The sequence below is a fragment of the Crocodylus siamensis genome, chromosome 1 (assembly GCF_052110815.1).
Source record: "Crocodylus siamensis isolate JL-2025a chromosome 1, ASM5211081v1, whole genome shotgun sequence".
NCBI classification, from domain to species: Eukaryota; Metazoa; Chordata; order Crocodylia; family Crocodylidae; genus Crocodylus; species Crocodylus siamensis.
Window position 1 is genome coordinate 113054889 of NC_143395.1, and position 23409 is coordinate 113078297.

Genomic DNA, 23409 nt, shown 5'->3' on the forward strand with positions numbered 1-23409 from the left:
GGCAGCTGGTTTCAAATGGCGTGTCTTGGGGGTTGGTCCTGGGCATAGAAGGTAGAAGGCTGGAGCTGACGGGGCTTAGCCCCACAAATGCGAGGCAGCAGTAGCAGCACAGAAGGTTGCAGAGCAGCCTGGCTGCCGGCTCTGGGTGGCTGCAGCGGGAGGGGTGCACACAGACACAGGCACAGACACGGACACAGACATGCAGCCACAACACCCCAGCAGTGTGTAGAGCACTGCCTACCCCAACAGGTAAGTCTGTCATGGGGAAGGGGCATAGGGACTGCCAGGTCCAAGTGTCTGTGGTGAGGGAGGGAGTGGGGCAGAGGCAGGGACTGGGGTGAATGGGGCCCTGGAGCTGGTTGTGGGACTGTTGGAGCCTGGGCAGGCTGTTCAGGGGTGTGGGGAGGCTCCCACCACTGCACACACTCTGGCGGAGGCCTGGGGGACATGTGCCCCTGGATTTCTGTGCAGGGTAGAGGTGGCTGCTGCGGCAAGCTGGGCTCTGTGCCCTGCTGCTGCTGCTGACCTGGGAGCAGCACAGTGCCACGTCCCTGGCAGTCAGCACATGGCAGGCATATGGCATCACACTGCTGAGATTAGATGGTTCACTGTAGGGAAATGTGAGTTCGAGCCACTGCAGAATTCACTTCACAAAGAGTTGTAGTTAATTTCTTTTAGTTTGTAAAATCAAATGAGATTTTGCCCCATTTGGAGTGTGACAACTTAAGACTGAATATGCCCTTAAAATATTAGGTTATGAATTGAGCAGGAAAGTGTTGTGGGGGGTAAAAGTCCAAAAATACTTAGTATGGCATTTTAATAACAGCAAAAGGAAAGCAAAAAGTATGTAGTACTTTCCTTTTGTATACAGTTAGGGACCTACTCAATTTCTCAATTTGTGATTTAATGGAAATTGCTAAATCGGGCATTGTCTGCAAAATTGGGCAATGTCTGCGAAATCTGGGAAAAAAATATTAAAAATAAAATGTTGGCTTCTCAGTGGGAGCCAGTAGTCCTCGTAGGCACTGCAGCCCAGCCGTGCAGCCCACTGTGGGCGGGGAGTGTGCTGGTGCAAAGGGGAGCAGCCAAGAGGGTAGCTGCCTGTGCTGCTTGTCACTGATTGGCTGACAGGGCTGCCTGTTGTGTGGCTCTGTCCCTCTCTGCCAATCAACAGTGTTAGTAGGGGCCACTGGGGCCCTTCAGCCAGTCAGAGGTGTGGAGGGGCCCTGCTGTGATAAGCCTGCGAAAATGGTGGCTGGCCTTGCAATATGCCCATGATGAAATTGGCCATCTGCTGCCTCCTAGTTGGGTAGGTTCCTATATATACATTACATATAAGTGAAAATATATATGGACACTTGAACGAACATTGGGAACAGTGTTCACAGTTTTTGGTTACATTATAATGTATGTAAATAAAATAGTTTGGTAAAAGAGAATAAGCAAATGCCTGCAGATCCACACTTACTTATTTTACCTTTTGTAAAGTATATTTGTTTTAATTTAGTGTTGAAAAACAACTAAGGTAAATTGTTTTGAAACTCAGCCCTACTCCATTTCTAGACGTGTATGCTACTCCTGTTCTCTCTTCTTGGAACTCCATGGAAATGAAATTAATTTATAGAGTTAGTCTCCTTGCTGGGGAAAGACTTTGTTAAGGGGTGGGTCTTGTAGTTATAGTCTGAAGATAGTTTGGCTTGGTTTGATTTCATCCTGCTTGGAAGGCATTGCCTGTTTCTCCTGCTTCAAACACTTTGCCTCTGTGTTAAGGAATATTCATTTGGCACCTAGATGTGTGGTGTCCCTTGGGTAGCTTGTCAGTTATTGATCTATGATTGTTTATGTATCCTGGTTTTAGACCATTCGGAGTTGGGGACAGAGGGAAGGAACAGGTTTTTTTAATTTAATCTGTTCATGAACAGTGAGTTATTAGAGGCTGGAGAATGCAAATGTGATGTGCTCCCTCTGAATATTTTTTGCTCAATAAATAAGCTACTGGGTGGCATATGAGTAGCGTTCTGCATTTACAGTTTTCATTAAAAAAAAAAAATCTGGGAATTTTTTGGGGTTTATCTTTGAAAAATAAAAACGGGGATGAAATCAGGATAAAAGGGAAAAAAATCAGTTTAAATTGGGGAAAAATTGGTGGTGAGGGTGGGAGTAAGGCTGAGACTAAGGAAGGGGTGGGGGGAAGGGACATGGCGCAGTCCATCACCTGCTCCTGGGGCTGCGGCAGGGAGCAAAGCAGGGGGGGAGCTGTCAGTGAGTGCAGGGGGTGGGGGTGCAACTTCTGCTGCTACGTGCCCTCCAGGAGGGCTGCAGGCTGGGGGTCCCATGCTGGGCTCTTCCTGGGGTGGGCACGTGTCCCTTGATCAGCAGCAGAATGCACACTTTATCCACCTTTCTTCCCTGGCTGTGTTCATCCCCACCTCCTTGCTGCTGGGCTGCCCTGGCATTTTGGGGGAAGAGGGGACTGGGGCCCAGCACTCCTGCCTGGCTCCCTCAGTGGGGCTTGCAGCTCCCAGGGCCAAAACTGGAGCCACTGGGGTGCAGCTTGGACCTGCCTGCCCCGAGAGCGATTCCTGTGGCCCGTCCTGCCCCACTCGGGGTCAGAGCTGGGAACCCCATGCCACCAGGCAAAGGCTCCAGCTGCCTTCGCCCAGCCCCTGCATAGCCTCCACTGCCCTGCTCTGTATGCGGCCACTGCCAGTGCCCACCTCACATTCAGCTGGAAACCTATGCCTCGGGTAACTGGCACAGTGACACTTTTAGTTTACCAGCACCACCTGTTTTTCAGTTCAAATCTCTGTTAACCGGCACAAGTGGGGAATGAGCCATTCCCCACTCATGCTGGTTAACAGGGATTTGAACAAAAAACGGGTGTAAATCAGTACAAACTGAATGACTTAAAAAAAAAATCAGGGAATTTATCAGTGAAAATTGGTAAAAACTGAGAATGCGAACACTACTAATGAGTTCATCTTCAGCACTGGTTGGGAGAAATAGTCTAACCTGAAGGGGAGTTAAGGGCTAGACTGTCATACTGCCTAAGTCCTTGTTGGCGAGGAGGGGACATGTTTTTTAGGCTAATGAAAATAATAGATGTTCCATGCTGCTGCTGCTGCTCACTGTAGATCCAGAAATGGTGAGAAAGTGCTGTGTAATCCCAAGCCTGTGTAGACTCCCTTCCTTCTGCTTAATTGTCAGATACCTATGTCAAAGTTAGTATTTCAGCAAGTGTTTCCTTCCTGTTGCACTTTACTTTTTCTTTTTTAAATCAAATTTGAAGATTCTGCATATTTTTCATAACTTCAAGATTGTTCAGGACAAAACAGAATGGCAGGGGGGGATTCTAGGTTAAGGTGCCAAATTTAAAAACATTTCATGGATCACATTGCTAAATATCAAGATTATAGATAATTTTATCAGAATTATAGCACTTCTGAGAATATAGAACAAATTATCTGAGAATTTAATAAATTCAGGCTTTTTTTCAAGAAGTGTTAGTGAAAAATTCAATTTTTACCCTAACTGTGGAACCACTGCTTCCATACTTGGGCAAATGGGGGGAGGGCAGGGAAGAGTGTGTAGAGGTACTATTGATAATGCACTAGTGTGATTGGTTGCTTTTTTTCTTGGTTAATAAAATTAACACAAATACAAACATTCCCTTAACTTTCAGTATGAAAACAAAGCTCCCACCCCCCCACTCACTCCTTACCCTCCTAATTGCAAACTCTTCGGCTGTCCAAAAATAGATGAAGTGTTAAAAGAAAGGAAATTGGAATCCCTCTTTGTTACAAATGAGTTACCAGGTTACCTTCATTCCCCGTCTCCTCAGGCTCTCTACCTAATGTTCTCTGCTGCTGCTCTTTCCCTTCAGTGACAGTCACTGAAAGTACACTCTTCCGGCTGCCCAGATTTCTAAACTGCTGCTGGAAATGTACTCATTTACCAGTCTTTACTTATTTGTGTATGTGAACAATATGAATCCATTTAATGTGCATTTCTTTTACATTTCATTTTCTTTTCTACCCTCAGTGGTCCCAGTAACAGAATTTGGATTCTTAAAATCTTGTCTGTCTTAATCTCCATCCCTTCAAAAGCCCCAGTAAGAAATAAGATTGTGCCTAACATGAACTAGGCAAGTCTCCCTTTGGAGAGCAGTTATAAATGAACTAGAGGTCAAAAAAGTTTAAGTCAAAGCTGTGCATAAATGTGCCTATTGGATTACCACAATTAAGGTGCACCAGGTTCTGGAGCCAGCAGTCCCTAGTGGCATCCTGTTGGGCTGTCTTTTTAACTTTTGTAGCCCAAACATTGGGTTGAAGATTGGGTTGACTGTGGGTGGCTTTCAGCTTGAGCCTGCAGAGCCTTATGCTGCTTCAGAGTTAAGTGAAATGCTTTTCTGCTCATTCAGAAGTTTACTTCATTGTCTACCATTTTTACTTGTGATCTAGGCAGGAAAACTAAACTCTGTTCTCCTTCATAACTCACGGTGTACGTGGTAGTTCCTTCTTCCACCACCAGAATGCTGGAGTGACTTCTTTGAATCTTTGTACGCTCATGTCTCACCCAAAGAAGAAGAACTGAGAGTATGGTAATTTTTATAGTGGAGCATAACTTAGCTTCACATTTTGTTTGCCTGTATCAGTAGTTCAGAAGCTTTTATTTTTAGTCTTGAGCTAGTGAAGAAAATGGTTTTAAAAGTTAGGAAGCTTAATGTTAATGAATCCCATGTGAATGGTAGGTTTGTTTGTTTTTTTTTTTCTTACTTTTTTCTTCAGGCAAAAATTTCCATGATGGGTCATGAAGATTGTTTATTTTTACAAATCTCTCTAAGCATAAATTTCTTGGTGGTTCTCTCTGATTTCTTAGAATTGTAGAAAAGTAGGGCTGGATGGGACCTCACAAGATAATCTAATCCAGCCCCCCCCCGGTCAAGACAGGATCATCCCTGAATAAACTATCCCAGCCACATGTCTAACTTGCTCTTGAAGATGTCCAGGCATAGAGCTTTCACAATTTCTCTAGATAACTTGTTCCAATGCTTGATCACCCTCATAAATTGGTGAGGAAAGGGTTTTCTGTTAATATTTACTAACCTTTGCTTTTATTGGCCATAGAGTACATCTTTAATCATTCACCTAGGGCAGTAATACTACATATGGTACTTCTAATTGTACCCTATGTGGATTTTCACTTACATAAACAAAACATAAAGTCAAGATTAGACTTTTGCTTTCTTGACTTAAAAAAAATCCAGCTTGCTGGAAGTAGAAGAAAGGGTTTTGCATAAACCGTCTCTTAGTTTTTGAATAATTTAATGCCACAGTGGTATGCAACTAAACCCTGTAGCTGGTCCATGCCAGTGGATTCCAGGATTGTGGAGAGAGAAGAAAACATAGATATCCATATCAAAGGAGATTTAGTATTAAGGGGGAGGGAAAAGATCATTTGATTTGGCTTCTGCTTGGATCATCACCTACAAATTGTCTGCAGTTACAAATATGAATTGGTGCCTTGCTCTGAGCAAGGCAACTTGTGGAAATGAGTAACACTTGGCACGAAGTTGCGGTGGGAATATGTTTAAAAAAAAGACTTAGTTTTGTGGTCTAACTGATTTGGTTCATCAAATGAAATGTAATACTGGTAGTAATATATACTGTGGGGCACATGTTTAAGAAAAAAAAACCAACTGAGCCAGAATCGAGAAAACTTGGAAAAAAGTGGTCTCTTTGTTAGTGGTATTTCCCTTCTCCAGTTGCAGGCTGCTGCTGTTGCTGCCAGGTTTGTGGAATGGGATAGAGGTGGGGAATAATATTTAAAATGTTTCAGCTCTAGTCACTATGTTGCAAAAACATGGTAAGAAGTTTTGAGGAAGGGAATAGAACAGCAGTGCTAATCGTGTGTGTGTGTGTGTGTGTGTGTGTGATGTTACAACAGGCTGATTTTAAATTTGGTATTTGAACAAAGCCTGCAAAAACAGCTTAAGAGTAACTGCAGTGAAATTTCAGATAGAATCATAGAAAATGAGGGTTGGAAGCATCCCCAACTACATCATTCCAGCCAGGGCTTTGTCCAAGGATGGAGATTTCGCCACCTCTCTCGGTAATCCATTTCAGTGCTTCACCACTCTCCTAGTGAGAGCTTTTCCTAATATCCAACCTAAACCTTCTTTGTTACAACTTGAGACCATTGCTCCTTGTTCTGTCATTTATCACCACCAAGAACAGTCTACCTCCCATCCTGTACATGATATGGTGTAAAGATAATATTGACATGTTACTTGATTTTTGGCTGCTTTTTTTAGTCAGACGTTGATTTAAAAGGTAGAATTGTGTATCCTGAGCTCAGCTGTCAGATTTCAGGTTGGAAAAACTCTCCAGGATCAGGATTTGTTCCTTCTAAACTACTCAGAGGGGGTACCCATCCAGCCTTTTCTTGAAAACTTTCACTGAAGAAGGTTCAACAACTTCCCTAGGCAGCTTGCTGCATTGTTATACTGTTCTTAAAGTTTGAAAAGATTCTCTTGAGATTTTAAATTTAAATATGCCTTATTGTAGTGTAAACCCAGTGTCTGTTGCTATTCTCTCTGTGGCAAGGCAAAACAGTTGTTAGCTTGTTGTCAACAACGGTTGTCTTTTATGACAGCCTTTCGAATTTTTGAAAACTGTTGTCATGTCCTCACTTAATCTCCTTTTCTCCTAACTAAACACCGCTAGTTCCTTCAACCTTTCCTGTACAGCTTAAATGATGTTTTGAAAGGATCCAGAGGCAAGAAAAATTTTCTCTGGATCTCTCTTTAAAATGTGGTGCCCTAAACTGGATGCAGTCATCCTCCTGAGGCTAATCGGTACTGAGTTAAAATGGTACTGTGGCCTCTCACGTCTTCCATACAGTGCTTCTGCTTTAATACAACCAACATTGTATTTGCAACAGGCTCCATTTATCCCAAGATACTTCCCAGCAGTATGTCTGCGAAGCCACTTATTCCCTATTCTGTATTTTGTACATTTGGGTTTTTTTTCCTGCTAATGGTGCAGATGGACATAACATTTGAACCATTCCAATAATGTCACTGATGGGGAACTGGTTCACATTTGTCCCTGGACAGAAGTGTTGACTTGTATGCTGCTAATGGTCCCAAGTAGACTCTTCACCTTTTAGGGATGGCATTGCTTTCAAACTGCCACCTGGGGGTGGCAGAATAACCAGATAGACCATCATGCCTTCCAGGGGTCAGGAGTTGCCCAGATTTGGTCCAGGATTTCCTTAAAGGGAGAGGAAGCCCTGGTGCAGAGCAGGACATTGGACTGAAGTGGTTACTTGGTGCTGGTGGGCTGTGTGGTCCCCTGCTCATGGTTCCTGGAGGGTTGGCTGATTTAGGGCTCCCCAAGAAATCCTCAGTTTTGTCAACCCCTTCCCTGGAAAGCCACCTTGTTGGTTACCCCCTTGCTGTGGATTCTGGGTGATGTGGTCCCAGGCTTAGTTTGGGGAGAGAAGAGGTTGCCAGGTGTTTCTTGCCTCCTGCTTCTGGGCTGCTATCATTGCTCTCCACTCAAACCACAGCCCAGGATTTCCATACCTTGGTTTCTCTGTATGTCTGGCCTGCACAATCCAGGCCAGTACTTGGTTGCACGCTACCAAACTCTATGTGGTGGTATCTAGACAGAGGGACACCAAGTATCGGTGTGTGTGTGGGGGGGCTTGGGGGCCCCTGCTTCATTTGGGGGGCTGGTTGCTTTGGGGCTCACCAAAGGGTCTGTCTCGCACTACAGCTTTAAAAGGACTTTCCCTAGAGAGCTGCTCAAGTGCCTTGCATTGCCAGTAATTGCATAGAGATGCTCTTGCAGGGTGGAACTGGCATAGCAGGCTCCCTGAAAGAGTGCAGGGCAGTAAAACTGACACAAGCTTTCTGCTCCCCACCCCTGAAGATGGGGGTCCCTGTAGGCAGTATATCTTTGTGCAGTAGAGTCTCAGTTACATCCCAGAGCAACCCCATTCCCCTGTATGGGTTTGGGGGTGTGAGGAGCAGTTCAGCTTGGGGTGCCTGGAGGAATGACCAGACAGAAGGCACAAAATGCTCTGTGTCCTCGCATAACATTGTACTGATTCAGGGAGGACTGGGCTTGACTTTTTTCTTTGTGCTTTTGAAACACTCCAGGAAGTTTAAACCCGTCTAAATTGGGATGAATTTCTAGACTCTTGGGGCACCTACATGAATGCTGGATGTCTGCTCCAATGTGTGCTAATTAGCATGTTCCAGCAGTATCTGCATCATGTGTATTCAGCATCCCTGTGCTTCGAAATGGCAGGTGGAGGGGGTGGAGTGGGGAGGGCTGCTTTAACTAAATCTGGTCGTATTCAGCGTCCCTTGCTTCATTCATGTGATGATGCTGAGGGTTCTTTAATTTAGAGTGGTCCTCAAAGCCACTTTAATTAAAGCACCCGTGTCTTCCTCCACTCTGGAGCACATGTAAAGACGCCCTTGGAGTTTGAAGTATGTTTCCAACCTTCTAAGCATTATGCTTGTAGATAGTTTGTGATGCACTGTGCACAGATCCTTCCCAGCGGTGCTTCTGCCAAGCTACACATTCCCTGTTTTGTATTTGTGCATTTTTTGCCTGCTGTGTAGTCTCTTTACACATGTCTCTCCTGAATTTTATTTTGCTGTCCCTAGCCCAAGCCTCCAATTTATCAAGTGTTTGGACTGCAAATGCTTTGGTAGATGAGATTAAAATTCAAAGGGCTCTTGATACATTGGAGGACTGGACTAAGGACAACAAAATGAAATTCAACAAAGACAAATGTTAGAGGCTACATATGAGAGACAGGAGCCAAATGCACAAATACAGAGTGGAGGATAACTGGCTTTCTGGGAGCACTGTTGAGAAGGATGTAAGGATTTTCTGATATGTTCAAGAGACTGGTCAGTGGTCTTCAGAGACAAAACCAGTGTTAAATAGCTTGAATGAGGTGTACTGCAAGAAATCAGATTCCTACTTTGTGGATATTAGATGCTTTTGAAGATGATCTGTTTGTTATTTAAGAGAAATTGACATTTTTGTAAATGGGTAAAATCACATGAAAAGCTAAAATTTGATTTTGTTCTGGGTAACTGTTGGTGAAATAATATATTGATGCTTCTTGTCTTTGGACTTCACAGGTGAGAGGGAGGAAAAAATAACCCTCATTTTACACTTAAACTGCTCATTTAATATCAAATAGCTCTCTTACGCTTGCTTCTTTCTTAGAAGGTCAACTTCTGGTAACCCTGTGGCTGAGAGGAAGATTTGTTGTGGCTAACCCCCTTTCCCTCCCTCGCCTCCCCCCAGTTTGCAGCTATTCTTGTGTTGTACCTGCATTTATTCTCCCGTGGTTCAGACGATGCTACATCGTTTCTCTTTCTTCCACCTCAGTGGCTGTCCAGGTTAACAGGTAAGTAATCTGGTTACTGTAGTATATGAATATTTCCTAGTTCTGTGGCAGAATTCATTGCTGCTCTGCAATGTAAATTGGGATGGAGGTGGTTATCTGATGAGTCATATGGGTTTATTAAAAGCATGAGAAATTTTTTTGGCTTGTTTTAGCTCTGAAAAGTAAACTTTGTTTTACATGACAATCCATAGTATTTCTGATAACAAGGAAGTATATGTGGGATCTGGTATTTACCCTCAGACTGAATTATAGCAGTGCACTATATCGGGACATCCAGCCTTTGGTTGTCAGGAAACAAACTAGTATAGCAGCGATGTAGTTTCTCAGGAATGTAGGTTAGTGCAAACATGTTAAATCCATCCTTTGTTCCTCATCCCATATTGCAAAGTATTACGTAGGATTGTGTTCCATAGAATAATATTGAACCAAGCTCCATGTTTCTGCCCTTCTCTTCAGAGAGTTTGTCGTCTGGCTAATTCATAGACTTCATAGATTATAGAGTTGGAAGGGACCCAGTGGATCATCGTGTCTGACCCCCTGCCGCTGGCAGGAAAGAGGACCGAGGTCAGACGACCCCAGCCAGGTGATTGTCTAGCTTCCTATTGAAGACCTCCAAGTTAGGTGACAGCACCACCTCTCTTGGAAGCCCATTCCAGTCTCTGGCCACCCTTATCGTAAAAAAATTCTTCCTAATGTCTAGCCTAAATCTACTCTCCACTAGTTTGCACCCATTATTCCTAGTTACTCCCTGGGGCGCTCTGGTAAACAGTGCATCCCCAATTCCCTGCTGTTATCCTCTGATAAATTTATAGGCGACCACAAGGTCACCCCTCAGCCATCTTTTGTATAGGCTGAAGAGATCCAGATCTCTTAACCTCTCCTCGTAGCGTCTTTCACGGAGACTTTTGAAGTTATAAATGGAGACTTTTGAATCGCAACTTTTCTTCTCCTTCACAATAGACTTCTGGGTATATAGGAGACCAAGTGTGACCAACACCTGTGTTGTGAATTCCCTTATGGCAGTGTAGAGAAAGGTGAGTCCACTTTGTGGAGGATTTTGATGTCTGGTTTTGTTTTGGTTTGTAGGGAAAGTAAGTACATTTAAATTTTCTTTTTGGAAGGGGATAGAACTGAATGTGGTGGAAGGTTTTGGGTTTCCTATTCCGGGAGGGTTGTTTTGGTGGGCTGCTTGCAGAGCTGGTCGGGTGATCTGGAAAGACACTAGCAAGTCTCCAGCAGAAACCTTCTTGGAAAATTGTTTCCAAACCTTGCCTGGCTTCTGTTGGGTCTTTGAATGGTCTTTGCAAAATATTTGTGTTTAGGCAGATTGACAAATTGCTGCTGAGGAAACGATTTGAAATTTTTTTTTTCTGGCCAGCTGTAGCGTAGCAGGTAGTAAGTATCTGCCACGTTGGCCTATCTTCTCTTGTATATACATGAGCACTGTTTATGTTGTGTCTGTGTGTAACTTGTATCAGACAGAAAATTCCATTACACACAATTCTGTCCTTGAGGAAAGAATTGAAGATCAAACCAAAAAGATGACAGATGTTAGCTATGGTGCTTAATGCATGACTGGAAGATGCTCAGATAAAGTGTTAAGTGCAGACTAAGAGCCTGTGTACAATAGAATAGCTGTAGAATAGGTGTAATAGCTTTTTGTGAAGCTGGGGGTGAAGAGGGAGGAATTTAAGAAGGGAATTAAAACCATTCAAACCTGCTATTATTTTACTATATTATAAATAAAAATGTGTATTTTTTTTTTACCATTGTCTCACTAAACTGACACAACAGACTTTTTTTCCTTCTGCCACTAATACTTTTAGTACAGTTGGAGTGTTGCTGAAGCCGCAGTGCTTTGCAGTGTTCCAGCCCTCTTCCATTTGTTCAAGTGCTTATTTTCATTTACAGTTAAACCAAAGTCACTGATTTATTTGGTATTTATAGTAGGCTATGTCTGTTTCTTTCCTAGACTAGAGAAAGGGAACGTTGTGCCCCAAAGCTTGTCTAACATTTTTCTTGACTATACAGCCAGCCAATAAAAGATATTGCCAAAAAAACTGTTGAGTCTTGTTGGTATTTTTAAAATGATTACAGAAGTACGTTTACTTAATTCATTGGTGCAGATTCTGTGCAAATCCTGCTTATCCCAGAAAGAAGGGGAAATTGAATCTCCCTCTTTCTCTCTCTTCCCACCCCCGCAACCCTCCGTTCCCTTGGAAGTTTGAAGAGAGAAATTATTTTTCTTTCAACCCATTTCTGTTCCAGTGTTTTACAATGTTTGTTGTTTAGTATAATTCTGATGATAATCTGGCCTGTATTCTCACTTACAGTAAAGTCTGTTTATACTGTTCTGTCACCTTTTAAAGGACCTTAATTCGCACTCACTTTAAGACCCTTTTAAATTACCAGTGTAATATTTTGAATGCGAAATGAGAATTGAACCCTCACTGTTTAAAGCAACTGTGTAAAATCTTGGCTGTATGATTTCAATAGCAAAACGCCCACTGACTTCTCCAGAAACAAAATTTTGCTTTGCTAGAATCTTGATTAGGTTATTGTTCTGATTTTATTTTTTTTTAATAGTGTTCTGCATAAATGCCACTCTCTCTGATGTAGCAGTGAATTTTTCTTCCTTGATCCTAGTTAGAATCTGTGACTGTTGTGGCTGACTTTTGGTCTGGGTCCATACATACTTAAAAAAATGTTTGTTTTGTATCACCTGGTTCCTTTGTGGCTGGAGGCATACCAGACTTCAAACAATGGCTGCTGGATCCAGGTTACTTCAGGCTCTTTTTATTGCAGTAGTACTCCAAGTTTTGTGCGAGTTTAGTTAGGTTTCAAAACTGGCGTGCCTTTAATATCCATGGCTATCACATTTGAGGAATGGAATTTATGCTTTATATACAGGATGGACATCTTCCAAAGAAGCTGTAAAATCTATTTTGCTGATCTAGATGATCCTTGCTTTTAATAACAGGCATTCTTAAGTTGATGCAGAAAGTGAAACAAGTGGAAAAATCAAAAGTATGCCAACTACAAATTTAGACTATTTTTGGTTAAATTCTATCTCTGTTAAATGAACAGCATTTAACTTTGCACAACATTACCTTGACTAGTAGCCTTTTGACGTGTGTGTGTGTGTGACCCTCCCCCCCCCTTTTTTTTTTTTGCAGGGGAGTTGGAAGGGTCATATCTTATATTCTCTAAATGTCAGCCTCCTCATTTTGCAAATAATAAGCTGTTATTTGTCCAAATGTCAGTATCACAGTTCCTTAACCTACCACTATACAACTGAAATACAAAAAAGCTTTTACAAAACAAAAAAGGCAGCTTTAATTATACTTTCATATGAAGAATGCCAGGGTGGAACAAGGTGAATAATGGGTTTTTCTTTTTTTCTTTCTTTTTTTTTTAAACTAACTTAAAAGCAGATCCTGTAATTACAATTTATTGTTTTCCATAATAGCAATGTAACTAGTTCAGCTAGTCATCTCAGCTTCCAGTAATTTTGAAGAGGTCTGTTTCAACCTTTTTACCTGTAGTACAGACAACTAAGTGCAACTTGCATAACCACACATTTAATTGCTTTGCAAATGAGAATACAAATGTAGCAAAGACTTCTATGAGTTCATAAAGTGGCATCCTTGAAGATAATACATTTACTTACTGTACAGTAAGGTGAATTTATGTTGGAAAAAATGACTTTGAGCTAAGAACTTAATTGTTCTTTGCCTCAGTGTCCCCATTCCAATAAAAAGGAATAGTATTTAGCTACCTTTTGAAGGTGTTTGGAGAATTCAATGCGTGAAATTCTGCCCTGTAAAATTGCAGTGATGCCATGGAACAGCTCCAAAATGTAAATGCCAGCCAGCACCTAGATCTTTTTTAGCTTAAAGCAGCTGTGTGCAGTGTTTAAGCAAGCAGCAGTAGAGGATGCAGATGACCATTTTAGCCCTGCTTTACCAACCTTGTTAAGATTTGAGAGTGAATGCACGTTGGGACCATCTAGACTTTATTCTGTACTGTTTGCCAGTATATTGGAAACCAACTAAAGCATGTACAGCTTTTATAAAAATTAAATCCTTCCAGAGAATAGGGGGAATCCTTCCCTTGCCTTATCGCACTTACCTTTGTAGAAACCAATTCTACACTGAATTTTTTAGGCCAGCTTTAGTTTTCAGCTAAGGAGTGTGGCGGGCTTACCCATTGCTGTAACCGCAATGAGAATTTTAGTTTGCCAGATAACCCTGTGCTATTAAAAATGATATGAACTGGTGTATATTACTGATAATACTTTTGTGTAACTACAGCTGATAGGAGAGTGTTCCCAAATTCCCAACCTCCTGTCTCCTTCCCAGCCTACTCCCTTGCTATTGGATCCTTATGGCTGGAATACAAGTATGTTGAGCTGTGGTGAAACTGGGTAATTTAATTCTAGAGAAATAGTGCCTACATCCATAGTAAATGAATGACTCCCATGTTTAGAACAGATCTGATGGTAAGGATGGTGGCAGATCTTTCAGGCGATCACAACCTGTTTCATGCAAAATCACCGCGTTTTCAGAAACATTAAAGAAGAACACCTAGAAAGTGCATAATAAAGATAATTCAGCAAATTGACAGCTTCAGTTTCTACCCATGAAATACAGTATGTTTGCTCTTCTAAGGATTGTAGAGTTTGTCTGCACCTGATGTGGAGTGATGTGTTTGTACCGTTCACCTCCCAGTAGTTGTTGCAGCTTACTTCTTAAATTTCAATTATAATGTTTTTGGAAAACCCTTTTTAAATGTAAAAGCTTAAATAATAGCTTTACAGGTATTGCAACTTTGGTCTGGGTTTGGGCAGATCTCCATTGTGCACTATTCCGGGCTGGTTCAAGGCCTTGCTCTTTGAAAAGGGTGGAGTTCTCTCTCTGAAGTGAAATGAGGAATTTCATTTTATTGTAGAGATTTGAAGACCATTCACTTTTTCTTTCCTTATCTTTTCAAGCTTTATTTTCAGAATGGCCTTGTTGGTCCATGGCAAACTGCCCAGACTGAAGGGAACCCATGTTAGGAATGGAAAAAATGTATTCAAATGTAGAAGGAGGATAGAGATCACAGAAGTTGAGAACAGAGCTGCTACTTATTAGTGAATTGATATGTGGTGTTTGGCATACTGCTGGATACAGGTCGTCAGTAGCTTAGTATCTACAAGATGTTCCCACTTAACATGCATCCCTGCTCACATATGCCAGATCTGTGTCACGCTTGACCCACTGCTTTACTTAGACTGGTACAGGATGTATAGCAGGTGAAACATTGGAACAAAAATGTGTTCAGTGAAATATCAGAAGGCACTCCTAACTTGCCTAGTGTAGGGCTGGGAGAAAGATTATTCATGTAGATCTATTCAGAAAGAAAACTAGGGCTAAATTTAACTGTCTGATGTTAGGTAATTAAAATTCATGATATAAAGATTAGGTCACTATGCCCTTGTTGATAGGTTTTTTTTCATTAACTCAACCTAGCTAAAATATAACATGGTGTGTTAATTTTTTACTTCAAGTAATGACTCGGAGAAGATGGGAATACATTTAGAAACTTTTCTAGACTTACTATAGCTAAGGAAGCTCAGTACGACCAAAAAATGTGCAAGTAGCAAGGACTTGTTTGGTGATACCCTTTATTGGACAAAACTGCATGCTTGGGATAATCTAGATGGATATCGCCCTCAAGAATTTGTGCTGCTTGCATATTTTCTGGATCATATGGCTGCAATATCACTCTATCATTCCCATGAAAAATACCATATTTTCTCAGTTAAAATGCATTCCCACCAAAAAAACCTGATGTTAGAAATGATAGTGCACATTATACTTGGGAACTATGGTAAGAACAGTTTCTACTGGTTATGGGCAAAAGTGAAATAAAATCTGCACAGGACTCACAGGGGGAAAAATAATGAGCAAGTTCTGCTCCCTATCTGCTGGTACTCAGCTCCTTCCTGCAAGAAAGGCAATGAGGAAAAAACAAGGTGTGTATTGTATTCCAGGGCATGCTGTATTTGAGAAAATATGGTATGTATGTATTTTCTGTCCGTTAAACCTCAATTCTAAAGCATATTGATTATGAATTTAGTAAGTATTGGGTGAAGAAACTGGTATACAGAGTGGAAATGTGCAAGTAGTTCTGTGTTTGATCAGGTTACCAAATATATTTATTGTCATATTGAGTCCTGGGAGATGTTAGACTTTGTATTTAATTCATCCTTTGTAGTAGCAGTGTTTGTAAGTTGCAAATGATTTTTGGTTTCCTTTCCATTTTCTAAAATACAGTCTTAAATTAATTTGAATTTGCTTTGGAAGCTTCTCATGCCTTTTGCAGTTGACCCATCTTGCCCAAATATGGGCCTCTTTATGGTACTTCAAGTGATTTAAAAATATTTTATTGTTGTATGCACTGTCTTAAATTGTGATGTGGTATCCCTGCAGCTGAATTCTGCTCTTTTACTTTGTGTGGATGTGTGCGCTTAAGTTTCTTTTAACTTTTCTTATTTTGTCATATCACTTTTTTTATTTTTTTTTCAAATTTGTAGTTTATTGCTGTTGTTGCTGGGATGGGGATTATGTTGATGTGGGTTTCTTGTAGTATTGCATATTAAAGTTTCTCTAGTTCTGTGTCACAAATACTCTGGATGAATGTGAAATGTTTTTACGGTTGAGATCAGTGGTCCAAGAAATTCAGGTATTCCATTATGCTGTCTGACTGGTTGTTCTTGCTCATGCATTGTTGGTATGTATTTTTGTATGTAGAACATGATTTCAGGCTACTAAAATGTTAATTGACCTATTGTTCTGTTTAACTACATTTGAAGTCAGATGAACCTGGGCATGGAAAACTGGTGTCGTCATTCTGGTGAATAAAGCAGGTCATATATTCTACTTTGATTTGAATCACTTAAGACGTATTTATGCTGTTCCATTGTCTTTTGGATCCTAAATTATTTAAGAATAAACCAAGAAACGTTAGTAAAGGAGTTAAGCTACTCATAATTCCGTCATCTAACAAACAGCATAGGAGGAAGACCAAGAAAAATGGGAAAGACTAGCATTGATGGATTATTGATGGATTACTAGATTGATGTATATTTAAGGTTTAGAGAGACCTTAAAGTTTTTAAAGAGACCTTTTCCCTTCCCAGCAGAAACAAAAAATAAAACCAAACCAACTTAATTCTCTAGGCCTTCCTCTGCAAACATGGAAAACCATTTTCAGGCTTCTTTTGTACACCTACATCAGAAAGAGAAAAAACAGTTCAAAAAGGTGTGTGGGGGGGGTGGGGCAGGTGGGGTACCTGAGTACATACCTACCCCTCACCACCCCCAACTATTTATTTTTCTTTTTCTCCTGTAGGTTCCCTGTCAGAGGCAAGAGGGGTAACTTTTTTTTCTCCTTTGGGATTCCCATTCAGATGCTGTGAATTAGTTGATCAGTTGAAGTCAAGAAGCACTTTGAGGGGGAGGAGATAGGGGAAGGAGAGAGCTGTGAATCTCAAACTTGTATCAGAAGTTTCCTCTTAAAATGGCCTTCCCTAATAGTTGTTCAGGAGAATGGAGTATTACAAGATATTCTGTTCACACCTCTCTGCGTGTCTTTCCATGACTGAATGAGATGTGTTGAGATCTAACGTCTCTTACTTTCTCTGTTTTTTCTTCCGTCCCCTTTCTTGGTGTTGGCTGCTTTGACTTAATATAGCCCTGGAGTAACAAAACTGGTAGTTTGTTGAAGTTGCTGATGAACATTAGAGAGATGTAAGTGATTTAAGATTCCAGTGACAACAGCCCTACCATTTCAAGTGATAGCATGGGCACCTTTTTCTCATTTGTAACTAAACTGATGCAGTTAGACTTAGTGGATCAGTGATTTTGCCCCTTCCCCCTGTTTATAAATGACTTTGACAAACTTTAAATACTATCTGCTAGTTTAAATTTTCAGTGATATAACTGCAGTGAAAAAGAATTGTGTTTGTGATTGTGTTTCCTGATGCCCTGAACCCACACTGCGATTCCAGTAGAAGCTCTTTGGCAAGTGGAAGGAAGCAATTCAGGAGGGTTCTTGCAGTGATCTTCCCTGTGGTGGACAGCAAGGCGATTCCTCTGTAATTTCCACAGTCAGACTTGTCTCCTTTCTTGAACATTGTCATGATCGTGACAACCCTCAGGTCATCTAGGATTTTCTCATTGTTCCAGATCTTTAAGATAACGTCATTGGAGCTGTGATATAAGCTCCTCTCCCCCCTGCATGAAGATTTGGCAGGGATTCCATCTGCTCCAGTTGCCTTGTTCTTCATCTGATTAATGACTTTCCTTGCCAAAGGTTGGAGGGATTCTGAGATCATCTCTGACTGGGTTCTGCAGGATGGAGTTGAAAACACTCTCATCAGCAACAGAGTCTTGATTGAGAAGGTCTTCAAAATGTTTCTTCCAGCCGATTGTTGATAGCTTCTTTCCTATTGAATCTCAGCCAACTCTGAGGCTAAACCAAGACCACCCTGACCTCAGTCATCGAGTTCCAGTATGGTGGTGATACTGTAGTGCATACTTACTCGAAAGCAAATCTTCAGGCAATTGTTGACATCTTTACTGAGGCATACAAAAACATGGGACTGGCACTTAACATTAAGAATATTAAGGTCCTCCATCAACAAGCTGTTAATGAGCAGTCTCCAGCTCTGATCATTCAGATTTATGGAGACTCAGCAGAACATTTCTCATATCTTGGGAGCCATTTCTTGCTGAAGGCTGACATCAAAGAAATCCAACATCACCTCAGATGTGGAAAGTGCAACCTTCAGACACTTGAGGATATAGGTGTTTGAAGACTGCAACATCAGATCCGAAACCAAGCTATGGTTCTCTTCATCGTGGCTTTTTATGGAAGTCTATTCAGTAGCTTAGCTCCACTCTAACCGGAAGTGGTAAGGAATATCAAAAAGAGTATTGGAGCGATGATGCAGCCTTGCATAGCTCACCACTCGACTACTGTTATGGAGCAGGTATAGAGTGGTGATTAATTTCAGTGAGTGTGAAAAGGTGATGAATTCCATACCTCAGAAGGAAACGGCATTTCTCGGTTGATGGAATCGAAGGATTTTATGAGGTCAAAGAAGGCCATGTAGAGAGGTTTATGTTGTTCCTAGCATTTTTCCTGCAGTTGGCAGGCATTGAAGATCAAGCAGTCATGATCCCCACTTTACCATATGGAGCTGAGACATGGACGGCGTACAAGAGACACCTGAAGTCATTGGAGAAGTGCCATCAATGTCACCTTCAGAACATCCTTTGAATCTAGTGGGAAGATGTATGCACCAATATCCTCTTGCAGACAAAACCATGAGCATTGAGATGATGATCATCTGGCATCAGCGTCACTGGGCTAACCATGATATGTGGATGCTTGACTCCGGATTCCCAGAGCAAGCTGTATTCTCCTAGTTCTGTCAAGGTGTATGCTCAAGAGGAGGGCAGGGAAAGTGCTTCAGGGACATCCTGGAGGTCAACTTGGAGAAAAAAATGTAGCATCAACATCAAGTCATGGGAGACTATTGCCCAGGACCTCCCAAAATGGAGGAAGAGTCTGTTGCAAGGATCTCAGTATTTTGCAACCTCACAATCCCACTAAGAGATGGAAAAGTGGGAGTGGCAGAAACACCATGTTGTGGACTGAACCAAGAATCCAGAGCCACACTCAGCCTGTGTGGAAACATGTGCCTGAATTGCAGAACCTGTTGATCCCAGATTGGCCTCATTAGCTATCTTTGGGTCAACAAATAAGACAGTCATGATAATGACCACCCTTGATTGCAAGGGATTGCCTATGATCATAATATGGGAATCTGTATATTTAGCATCCAGAGGATGTGCATAGTATGCTCAGTGATTCTGATGATGGGCCAAATCCTATTTTACCACTTAGCCCACTTGGTTTAAGTATGATCCCAGTGGCGACGCATAGGAGGTACCTGGGGCATGCATGTACACCCGCTGACAGGCTCCCTGCTTAGGCAATGGGCAGGGGGAGCAGGCAGGAGGACTGGTCAGTGAGTGGGAGTGCCAAATGTAGTGCTGGTCCTGGTTGGTGAGTTTTGCTGTGGAGTGACCTTCCCAGTCATTCTATTGCCTATGTGATCCTATTCTGTTCTGCTGGAGTCTTTATAAAATGCTTAACGCAAAGTTGGGTCCTCTCATGATCTGCTTTTTGTGACAATAGTGTTAAGACTCAGATAAAGATATGTTAGAAAATCAGATACTTTAAGAGGTATGGAGGGACTTGAGCAGGGTGGAATAGATGCTGAATAGGTGGAAAAGATGTCTCCCAAGCTGGTGACTGGTGATCCAATAAATGCATTTAAGACCTAGATTTCTTTCTTTGTGTACTATTTCCAAGTTTTTTGCATTTCCTGCTATGGGTTTGCTGGCTCTTTTTGTGTGGGTGGGTGGGTGTTTGTTTGGTTGCTTTTTTCTTTTTTTTAATATAGCCTGTCTACCTTTCCACTGCCTGTTTTTCCCCCTCTCCTCCCTCCATCCATCGCCTTCTCTGTTTGCGTAAAACTTGTGGTGGACCTGGTAAAATGAGTGAGCCGGGAAAGGGTACAATTTCATGAATATGCTGGAAAATTTTACTTTTGTGCTTTTTCATGGAAGGATCCCCACCCAGCTGGGCAGCCACAGATAATCCTGTGGAATGCTGAGGGGGTAGCTCTACTTGGCTGGGACTCTTGAGCTTGACTTTGTTGGAAGGAAACAATTTTACTTTCTGAGTATACTGCATGTGACTTCCTTATTATTTCTGTTTGTGCTTCAGCATAAATCAGCTAGTTGTGCCATATGTACTGTTTTATGGGCAAGGGAGGATTCGGTTTTGTGTTTTTTTTTTTTTTTTAATTGAGTTTTGCATCTGTTGTTCATAAACCATAGTGTAGGGTTGGGCAAAAACTTGTTAGTAGAAATGTAAGACGTACGGTTATCCTGCCTAGCTTTCCTCTCAGTGTTTGTATTAGACACCAGAGATGTACACATGTATACTGACTGGGTGGCTTTTGCTTCTGAAACTATATGCGCTGCTTTCGCCCTCTGCCAAACAAGAGGGAAGAGCAGAAAATTAGAGTGAACTACCCTGGACAAAGTGATCTTTTGCTTTCACAGAAACACAGATTTGTGGAATTTTGAGTTCTTCCAGGATTCCTGTTTAATGTCTGTAAAAAGTGCCGATTGAAAGCCTTGGCTACCTGTTACCTTACATCTTTACTTCCAACCTGATCTCATTTTAGGATTGCTGCTGCTGTTATACTACTCTAATAAAGCTTGCAGTCAAAGGAAGTGATCTGAGTCTACCACTGTTTGCTGCTGTTTCTCTCTCTTGCCCATAGGGATCCCACAATGCTTCTGCAGCTGGTGTCTGAATGAAGGAAGAGCAGCGGTTAGTCCACAGTTCAGCCGTGGTGCAGTGGATGCCGCCTTTTTTTGTTTGCCAGAAAGCTCTGCACATGGCATGGAGTAGATGCAGTCTTAGTAGCATGCTTTTGTAGAATAACTTCTGCATGGCTAACCACAGTGGATAAGGATTAACACTGTGTTGAATTATATATGTGATATATTATACCACTTGTGAAACTCTGGGATGGTGACAGCAACCAGATAGCTTTGCAATCCTGAAAGTTTAATCTGAAATAAAGGAGCTGAACATTTTCACTGATTGTACTAAATGTTCTTTGTGAAACTTGTTTGATAATAATTGTCTTTTTAATGTCTCAGGTTTGTCTAGCATTCCTCTTGTTCTGAAAGAGCATTTTTTGCATGCATTTTGTATGACTAGCATGATATAAAAATAAGCTGAATTGAGTTTGGACATAGAACTTTGTGCTCAAGCTTGTGGCTTGTATGCTTCAAAACTGAATGGTATTCAGAAGTAGAATATGGAATTGTGTGGCTTTGTTCACATTCTTTCTGCTAATGTGGTATCAAGTAGAAGAGAAAATTTGGAGTGGGTGTAAAAGTATGTGTATGAATTCAGAATAGAAAAAAGAATATGTGTATATACCTATAAACATTCATCCTTGTACTTCTGAAGGAAAGCAGGGTGTTGCAGGAAATGTACTAACGTTTGGATCCACAGTGTTATTCCTCACCACCACTTCTGATCCATGACTTCTAATGAACTGTCCAACAGTGGTGCATGGTTTTGTGGGACTCCAGGGCCTTTGGTATTCTTGCCTTGCTATAGTTGGTGAGAGAGAGTGATAGCTAGTTTGTTAAATGGTCATGATAGAAACTGAGCAGCACCAGTACTGTTGATCTCCCCCTGGGACATGGAATCCAGAGTTAGTAAGGCCGGTAATCTGGGTCCCTCTTTATAAGTGTGACAGGTGCTTTTTAAATATTTATCTGTAAAGTAATCTTTTGTGCAAAATCATAAATATTATGCTGAAGTAGTTCCAATCTAATTCCCATTTAAGTTGTGGTTGCATCAGGCCTGAGGTGCTTTAGATCAGTGGTTCTCAACCTTTTTTATACCTGGACCCCTCTGTAAACACTGATGGCCAGTCCTGACCCAGCACCCCTCGCTCCTGATCCACTGCCCCAGACCCCAAGAGCCCCTCACGGGCTGGAGCTGTGCTGGCCTGCAAGGGAAAACCACAGTTTGCTACATTTTTTTTTCTCCTTTAAAGGAGAATCCAGTTTTAAAGTTTGTTGACCCATTTTTAAAGTTGTGTTTGCGACCCCATTCTTGCTGCATTAGAGAGATTTTAAGCTTAAATGGACCAGATACTTAAGTCTGACTGAGCTGCACTCGGGCGTTAATGGGAGAGCCGCTTTCTTGCTCTTGTTTCTTGGTCCATCCAGCTACTGGAACAGCACCTGGAAGCTGCTCCCAGCTACTCTAATGTTCTGTTCTGGAGTTTTCTTTACCTGTTTATGTCTCCTTTTCATTCATCCCTTATGCCTACATTGTGGGAAGATATAAGTAATGCAGATTCTTCCACATTATGCTGCCTAGGGAGGGCATTCTCACGCTTTTAAATCAGCTCCCTTGAGCTTTCAAACAGAGGAGACAAAGCCAGGGTTCATGATGAGGTGCCATACCTATTTTTACATAGATCTATCCCTGTGTGTGTGTGTGAATGCAAGGAAACAACCTCCTTTTACTGTTGTAGGGTGGAGGGCCTTAACAAGTTGCTTACTGAGTATTTCCAATTACAGATTGAACTGAGAACATCGTTGTGGTGGAGTGAGCAGTGTAAATTAGGTGAGGTGACAGTGACTGATGAAGGATTATATAGAGGAGTAGCAAACTGGCTTGATTCCTTTCCTTGCAGCCTGCAATTCATACTTTACAGTATTTAAAAACAGGCAGGCTTTATGTGTGTAATGTGTGGGAGGAGGGGAAGATGTTAGAGATGGATGGGAAGGGACTGTTAGCTGGGTTTATTGAATTCTGCTTTGAACCCATATTCTTCAAAATGTTTGTTGCTTTGAAATCCCTTTTCATATTTTCTCTGTTCTCAGTTGACTGCATCTTCACCAGAGCTACAAAAAACAGCACTAGTGTAACTATAAAGGTGTAACATTTTTTCTTTTTTTCCCCTCCCTTTTACTTGATTTAGTACAATTGGGGCAAACCTCTGTGTGGATGTACTTTTTGTTTTGTCTTATACGGATCTCTAAAAGACTTCACCTAAACTAAACTGAAACAAGCTGCCCAAATTAAAATGAGAGTAACATGAATTTAAACCATGTAATTTTGTCATTTAGACAAGGCTTACGCTTTCTTCAAAAAAGCACTTGCACCCGAGCTGTAACCATGAAGATGCCAACACCATCCAAAAAGCAATGAAGAGATAGCAGGTCTAAAGCAGGGCTCTTAGGTGGTTGTCCATGGGCCACATATGATTCACGAGCAGTTACCTTGTGGCCCGTGGGGCCCC

The 23409-nt window shown here is 41.6% G+C and overlaps 1 protein-coding gene across 2 annotated transcripts in view; it reads left to right on the plus strand.

Moving 5' to 3' along the window:
* The window catches only part of UTRN (utrophin), a 553135-nt gene that overhangs the window by 12161 nt on the left and 517565 nt on the right, over nucleotides 1–23409 (plus strand). The window lies entirely within an intron of this gene.